The following is an 8,342-nucleotide window of genomic DNA, read 5'->3' on the forward strand; positions in this document are numbered from 1 at the left end:
TGACTTGTCAGCAAATCAAAGTAGAACACCAAAGACCTGGAGGGTTGTTGCAACCTTTAGATATTCCTGAATGGAAATGAGAATGCATTACCATGGATTTTATTTCGGGACTACCCAGAACCTCTAAGAAGCATGATACTATTTGGGTTATCATTGATAGGTTAACAAAATCTGCGCATTTCCTACCAATTAATATGACTTATTCACTTGACAGACTTGCAGATTTATATGTCAATGAAATAGTAAGACTTCATGGTATTCCAAAGGAGATCATCTCTGATAGAGACTCCAGATTTCTCTCTAGATTCTGGAGAAGATTGCAGGAGTCGATGGGCACTAAAGTTAAGTTTAGTACTGCATATCATCCTCAGACTGATGGTCAGTCAGAAAGAACAATTCAAACACTTGAGGATCTGCTTAGAGCCTATGTTATGGATTGGAATGGTGAATGGGATAAAGATATTTCACTTATTGAGTTCACTTATAATAATAGTTATCATTCAAGTATTCAAATGGCTCCTTACGAAGCTTTATATGGGCGAAAGTGCATAACACCTATATGTTGGGAGGAAGTTGGTGACAGAAAGCTGTTAGCACCGGACAAAGTACAAGAAACTACCGAGAAAATTCAAGTTATAAGGAAAAGGTTAAAAACTACTCAGAGTCGTCAAAAGAGTTATGCCAACAATAGAAGACGAGATATTGAGTTTGAAATCGGAGATTTTGTATTCTTAAAAGTCTCCCCTTCCAAAGGCATTATAAGGTTTGGGAAGAAAGGAAAGTTAAGCCCAAGATTTATTGGACCTTTTGAGGTTCTTGAGAGGGTTGGTTCTGTCGCTTACAGGATTGCCTTGCCACCAGCATTGTGCCATGTCCATGATATATTTCATGCCTCGATGATTAGGAAATATATATATGACCCTTCTCACATCATTAAGTATGAGCTGGTGGAGATCGATAAAGATTTATCTTATGTGGAAGAGCCTATTCAGATTGTTGACAAGAAAGAAAAAGTCCTAAGGAATCGGGTCATCCCACTGGTTCGAGTAATTTGGAGACATCATTCTAGCGAGGAAACAACTTGGGAGCTAGAGGAGGAAATGACAAAGGTGTACCCCCGTCTTTTCATCAATAGAGGTACGATAAATTTAGAGGACTAAATTTTTCTTTTAAGGGGGGGAGAGTGTAACATCCCTCATTTTCTGAATTTTCATATAAGTTTCTAGTGATAATGTAAGTATCTATTTTAAATTTGACAAAAGAGCTAGAGTATGAATTAGAGATAACTTATTCTTAAGATTTGGGGGATTTGTTCAAACAAGAATCTGAGGACCTATATGTAAACCTTGAGGACCAAATCGTGAATATAATAAAAACAAGGACTAAACTGCAAAATGCACAAAATGACAAATCCCACCGTTTAAGCCTCTCTGCCTTCGTTCTTAAGGAAGCAGAGAAGGCAGCTGCGTGGATGATCAGGGAAAGTAAGAAAGAAGAAGAAGAAGAATAAAGGAAGAAGAAGAAAGAAATTGGGGCTTTGAGGTTTCTTACTCAATCTTCTCAATTGGGGGTCAAAAATTCTCAAAGGCAAGTGTTCTAACCCCATCCTACAGAATATTAGCTTCTGTTCTTATGTTGATTCAAAAAGATCTGAAAGATTTCCATTTAGAACCGGAAATGTCTCTCTTTGGACATAGAACCATGGATTCTGAAATTTTTCGGTAAACTGACCCCTATATACTGTTCCAGCTATAATTTTTGGTACGAAAAGCAGATTTGGGCAGGACCTAGTTTGTTTGAAAACAGACTCTTATATCTTTCTTTTGACACAGATTCTGAAGATTTTGAACACCGACTACTTACCCAAACATCTGTTTCTAATGAGTCAATAGATGCTGCAAAACAGGGATCAAAATTTCTGACCTTTCGATACTAAAATACCTATAAGTCCCTGTTGGAAATTTCGATTTATACCAAACTGACTTTGTCCAAAACTAGACTTGTAAACCTTTCTTTTGACATATAGATTGAAAATTTTGGAATTCAAATGCCTACCCTATTATCTGTTGAATCCGACCCTATGTATTCTGCAAAACAGTGATTGTGTTTTTTACCTTGTGTTACCAAATCAAAGGTAACTCCTTGTTGGAAACAATGATTCGTACGAAACTTGTTTCAATAGAAAATAGATTGATATATCTTTCAACAACAGCTTTCTTAAGGGTATTGGAGCATAATTGATAATCTGAAGTATTTGTTCTATGTGCCACTGGAATTCTGTCAGAAATCGAGCTTTGGTCGATTTCGCTTATTCTGTTTCATTCCTTTGGATATTGAATTCATCTAACCTTCTTATTTGAATTGAGCTAAATATGATGGTTTGGAATCCCGGTATACCCTTGCTTTCATTTCATTCTAAATCTGAATACATTAGTGAGAGATTTGTTGCTTGCATCGTATTGTCTCGTAAAGGCACATGTACGTTTTGTTGTTCCGCGTGTGCTTTCGATATATGCTACTTATTGATCAAACTGCCCTCTTGTACTCTGGTGTTTGTGGGATTTATGTGGACCTTTGCCAGAAATGGTAAAGGGTATGTGTTTAGAGCCTGCGATGCTCTGCCGGCCCCCTCTGGCTTCACCTAGACGTGGGTGGATGGAGCTCCCAGACGTGGGAGACTTCTATCTGGTGGTCATTCAGAAATGGATGAATCACATTCTGTCTGTGGTCCCACTACACCTTCTGTATGTTTGATATGATATCCAGAGCTTTGGTTATGTGTTTCTGTACATGCTTTGGATAAGAATGATATGAATGCAACGTCAAAGACGACGTTTGAGCTTCTGTTCGGTATTTGTTATTGATATGCTCCGAACTGTTTCATTCATTGTTGATATGCTTCGAAATGTTCCATACGCCATTAATATGCTCCGAAACATTTCATAGGCCATTGATAAGCTCCGATATGTTTCATTTGTCATTGATATGCTCCAATTACTCTATGCCCCATCTGTTATGAACCAATTACGTATGATTGAAATGACAATTGTGATTCTGCACCTAATGATATTACGTCTATGAATTCGTATGTTTTGCCTTGCATTTTGAAACTATATCTCTTTGGAAATTGTTCTCTTTTGACATGGATATGTTAGTCACTTGCTGAGCTCTTTATGCTCACCCCGTTATTGTATAAATTTTTCAGGATAGCGTATCGCTTGCTTAAATGTTAAGATTGGGCTGAGGCATGGAAAGTTAGAAGATTTTGGGCAGATCTTTATTAGCATATATGTATTTGTTGTATAAGCCACTCTATCTCTAATCAAATGTTGACGATGAATCTAAACTTGTGGATTTTGTGTATGTTAAAGGATCTCTCATGTTTAGGATTTTGAAAAGTTAAGTTAAATTTGTGTAATGATATGAACTTATGGTAAACGTTGGTTTGGTGACTGCTTAGATTTCCCCACTTGTGAATTTATACTGTGGTTATTATTTTGATGAGTGGAGTTCAGATTGTATGAAATTTCGGGTGATGTGTGGTATGTTTATGAACTGCACAGGGTTTATAAATTGTAGACTATAGAGTTGATATTTTGATCTGTATGTTTTCTTAGTTACCTCAAATGTGTGTTTGGATCCTGGATTGATTTATTTTCTTGAGTTTTAAATATTATGGATATATTTGAGGGAGCGTGACACAGCTCGATATTGGGCCTAGAGGGTCACACACATATGGTAGCCATTGCGATGAGTAGAGATTCGGATATGAGATATCCGATGGAGCCCTTGTCTTATTGGATGCAGATCCAATACCCACTAGGGGAGGACCCATTAGGGTTTGACAGGGGACCTCTATAAATAGGAGAGATTCAAAGCCTCATAGGCTAGAGCTTTTGCTTGCCTTTCCTATTCTCCTCTCCCTCTCCACCTCAGAGCAGTCCTGGAGTTTTGAGGAGCGTCGTCGCAACCCTGCAGTGTGGATCACCGATAGAGAGGAGGACGCTTGACCTTCTTCACCCTCTCCTAAGGATCTGCAAGGAAACAGGGATATACGATCTCCCTAGGTAACACAATCTATTCTATATGCAATTTTAAGTTTCACGGATTTTGCGCACTAATCTTCGCACGACGACGAACATCTCTTTAGGAATCGGGGATTTTGTTTTCTTGTTCTTCCGCTGCTCATATGATGTCACCCCCAAGATTTCCAACAGTGGTATCAGAGCCAGGTTGTTCGTGCGAATGATTGGTTTTGAACTGCGTGTGTTGTGTTTAGGAAGAATTTTGACCTCAAAATCGTTGACGCAAAAATAAGGAAGGGCAGCAACAGTTGCTGCCCTCGATCTGCGTATGTGCAGTGCAGCCGAAGGCGGGCAACACAGGGGCTGCATCTACAGCAGCCGGCCAGTGGCCTACTTGCAGCAGGCTTGCGTCCGGCGGGGCTAGCTGTAACACCCCTCATTTCCGAGTGTTCGTATAATTTTTGGTGATAATGTAAGCATCTATTTTAATTGACAAAAGAAATAGAGTATGAATTAGAGGTATCTTATTTTTAAGATTTGGGAGATCTGTTAAAAAAAAAAAAAAAAAAAAAAAAGAAAGAATCTGAGGACCTATATGTAAACCCTAAGGACCTAATCGTGAATATGATAAAAACAAGGACTAAACTGCAAAATGCACCAAATGACAAATTCCACCGCTTAAGCTTCTCTGCCTTCGTTGTTAAGGAAGCAGAGGAGGCAGCTCGTGGGTGATCAGGGAAAGAAAGAAAGAAAGAAAGAAGAAGAAGAAGAAGAAGAAGAAGAAGAGGAAGAAAATTGGGGCTTTTAGGGTTCTTGCTTTAATCTTGTCATTTCGGGTCAAAATTTCCAAAGGCAAGTGTTCTAACCCCATCCTACAGAAGTATTAGACTCTGTTTTTATGTTGATTCAAAATAAATTGGAAGATTTCTATTTAGAAACTGATATGTCTCTCTTTGGACTTAAAACCATGGATTCTGAAATATTTTCGGTATATTGACCCCTATACACTGTTTCGGCTATAAGTTTTAGCACAAAATGTGAATTCAGGCAGGAACTATTTTGTTTGTAATTAGACTCTTATGTCTTTCTTTTGACACCGATTTTGTAGAATTTGGACACCGAATACTTACCCAAACTTTTCTTTCAAATGAGACTATAGATGCTGTAAAACAGACTTCAAGATTTCTGACCTATCGATACTAAGTTATCTATAACTCCCTGTTGAGAATTCTGATTTGTACCAAACTGATTTTATTTGAAACTAGATTTGAAAATATTTCTTTGGACATACAGTTTGAAAATTTTGGAGTTCAATTGCCCACCCTACCGTCTGTTGAATCCGACCCTATAAATTCTGTAAAACAGTGATTGTGATTTTGACCTTGTGTTACCAAATCAGAGGTAACTCTGTGTTGGGAGCCCTGTTTCATATGAAATCTGTTCCATCCGAATATAGATTGATATATGATTCGACCATAGCCTTCTTATGGGTATTGGAGCATAATTGTTATTCTGAAATATTTGTTTGATGTGCCACTGGAATTCTGTCCGAAATCGAGCTTTGGTCGATTTCGCATATTCTGTTCCATTTCCTTTGGATACTTGAGTTCGCCTAATCTTCTTATTGCAATTGAGCTGATTATAATTGCTTGGAATCCCTGTACACTCTTGCTTTCATTTCTTTCCTAAAATGAATACTTTTGTGAGAGATTTGTTCCTTGCATCACACTGCTTTTGAAAAGGCACATGTACGTTTGGTTGTTCCGCGTGTGCTTCCGTTATATGCTACTTTTTGTTGAAACTGCCTTCTTGTACTCTGGTGTGTGGGATTGTCTGGACCTTTGCCAGAAATGGTAAAGGGTATGCGCTGATTTGCCCGCTTTGTGGGGTCCCGCTTTGAGGGATATTCTGGTATGCGCTTATTTGCCCGCTTTGTGGGGTCCCGCTTTGTGGGATATTGCTTAGAGCCTGCGATGCTCTGCCGGCCCCTTTGACTTCACCTAGACGTGGGTGGATGGAGCTCCCAGACGTGGGAGACTTTTGTCAGGTGGTCATTCAGAAATGGATGAATCACATTCTGACTGAGATCCCACTACACCCTCTATATGTTTGATATGACATCCAGAGTTTTTGTGAGTTATTTCTGTTCGTGCTCTGGATAGTTATGATATGATTGCAACGTCAAGGACGACGTTTGAGCTTCTGTACGACATATGAGTTTGATATGCTCTGAAATGCTTCATTCACTGTTGATTTTGCTTCGTAATGTTCCATATGTCGTTGATGTGATTTGGAACATTTTAAATGCCATTGATAAGCTCCGATATGTTTCCTTTGTTTCTGATATGCTCCAATTACTCTATGCCCCATCTGTCAGGAACCAAATATGTATGATTAAAAAGGACAACTATGATTTCTGCTCCTAATGATATTAAGTATACGAAATCGTATATTCTGCTTTGTGTTTGAAAACTGCATCTCTTTGGAAATTGTACTATTTTGATATGGATATGTTAGTCACTTGCTGAGCTCTTTATGCTCACCCCATTTGTTGATAAATTTTTCAGGATAGCGTATCGCTTGCTTAAATGTTAAGAATGGGCTGAGACAGTGGAGAGTTTAGAAGACGTTGGGCAGAACTTTTGTTAGCATATATGTAGTTGTGTATAAGTTACTCTGCATATTATGAAATGTGACGATGAATCTGGACCTGTGGATTTTGTGTAAGATAAAGGATCCCTTGTGTATAGGATTTTGGAATGTTAAATTAAATTTGTGTAATGATATGAACTTATGGTAAATCGATGATTCTGGTGACTGCATAGATTTCCCCACTTGTGGATTTATATTGTGATTTTTATTTGGTGAGTTGAGTTCAGATTGCATGAATTATCGAGTGATGTATGCTATGTTTATGAATTGCACAGGGTTATGAATTGATAGATTATAGAGGTGAAATTTGATCTGAATGTTTTCTTAGTGACCTCAAACGTGTGTTTGGATCCTGGGTTAGTTGAGACAAAAAAAAAATTTTAAATATCATGGATATTTTTAGGGGTGTGACAGAGGTGGTATCAGAGCCTGATTTGAGAATCACTAAGAATATTATCTTTATTTGAGGTTTATTGACTGTCATTAGAGATTGATCAAAGAAAATGTTCTTTTGATGTTTTAGGAAGCGAGGATGACGAGATCATCTGGTTCTCCTGTTGCATCTACTGCTGATCAATTGAGTGGTATTATGCGGACTTTGGAGACTATGGCACAAGTGATGCAACAACAACAACAACCTGTCCAACAAGGAAATAGTGATGGGACAGAGACATCAAACCAGACGGGGTTGGGAATTGGACAGTTTAAGAAGCTTAGTCCTCCCAGTTTCAGTGGTGAGTCTGATCCAATGGTGGCGGAACGATGGATGATGCAGATAGAGAAAATATTTGATGCCTTAAGTTACTCTGATGAACGAAAGGTTTTTCTTGCCACCTTTATGCTGGAAGGAGAAGCTGAACACTGGTGGAGAATGATTAAGAGGATGTCTGAAATCAAACATGAGCCAATGACATGGAAGTTATTCCAAGAAAAGTTTTACGACAAATATTTTCCAGATTGCATGAGAGAGCAAAAAGAATTGGAGTTCTTGAATCTTATCCAGGGAAGCATGACGGTTACAAAGTATGAATCTAAATTTACTGAGCTCTCCAGGTTTGCCACACATATGACTGATGATGAATCTAGAAAGGCAAGAAGGTTTGAAAGGGGATTACGGCCGGCAATAAGAAGCCGAATGTCAGCTTTAAAATTACAAACATATGCTGATACGGTAGAAAGAGCTTTGAAAATTGAAAGAGACATGGAGGAAATTCAAGAAATCATTGGCAAGAACCAAAGGAACAAATTTACTAGCAAAAGCAGGAGAGAAAATGAATACGAAGATAGTAACAAGAGGTTTAAGACATCTGGATTTGAGAAAAGGAAACCATGGGGGAGGACTCAGTTATGTGAAAAATGCGGATTAAATCATGAGACAAGTCGGTGTTTTCGGGTGACTGGAGCATGTTTTAATTGTGGAAAGCTAGGTCATCAAATAAAAGATTGCCTACTGAACAGGAAAAGAGAGCCACTGTCTCCTAGACCCTCAGCCCATGCTAGAGTATACGCTATCACTGAACAAGATTCTAGAGCTTCTAAATCAGTGGTGGAAGGTATTCTTCATGTTTCTAAAAGAAATGCAAAAGTTTTGTTTGATCCCGGCTCCAACTTATCGTTTGTTTCAAAATACTTTGCTTGTCACTTGGATATTCCACCTAAATCCCT

This window comes from Musa acuminata, chromosome BXJ2-5 (assembly GCF_036884655.1).
Source record: "Musa acuminata AAA Group cultivar baxijiao chromosome BXJ2-5, Cavendish_Baxijiao_AAA, whole genome shotgun sequence".
Lineage (NCBI taxonomy): Eukaryota > Viridiplantae > Streptophyta > Magnoliopsida > Zingiberales > Musaceae > Musa > Musa acuminata.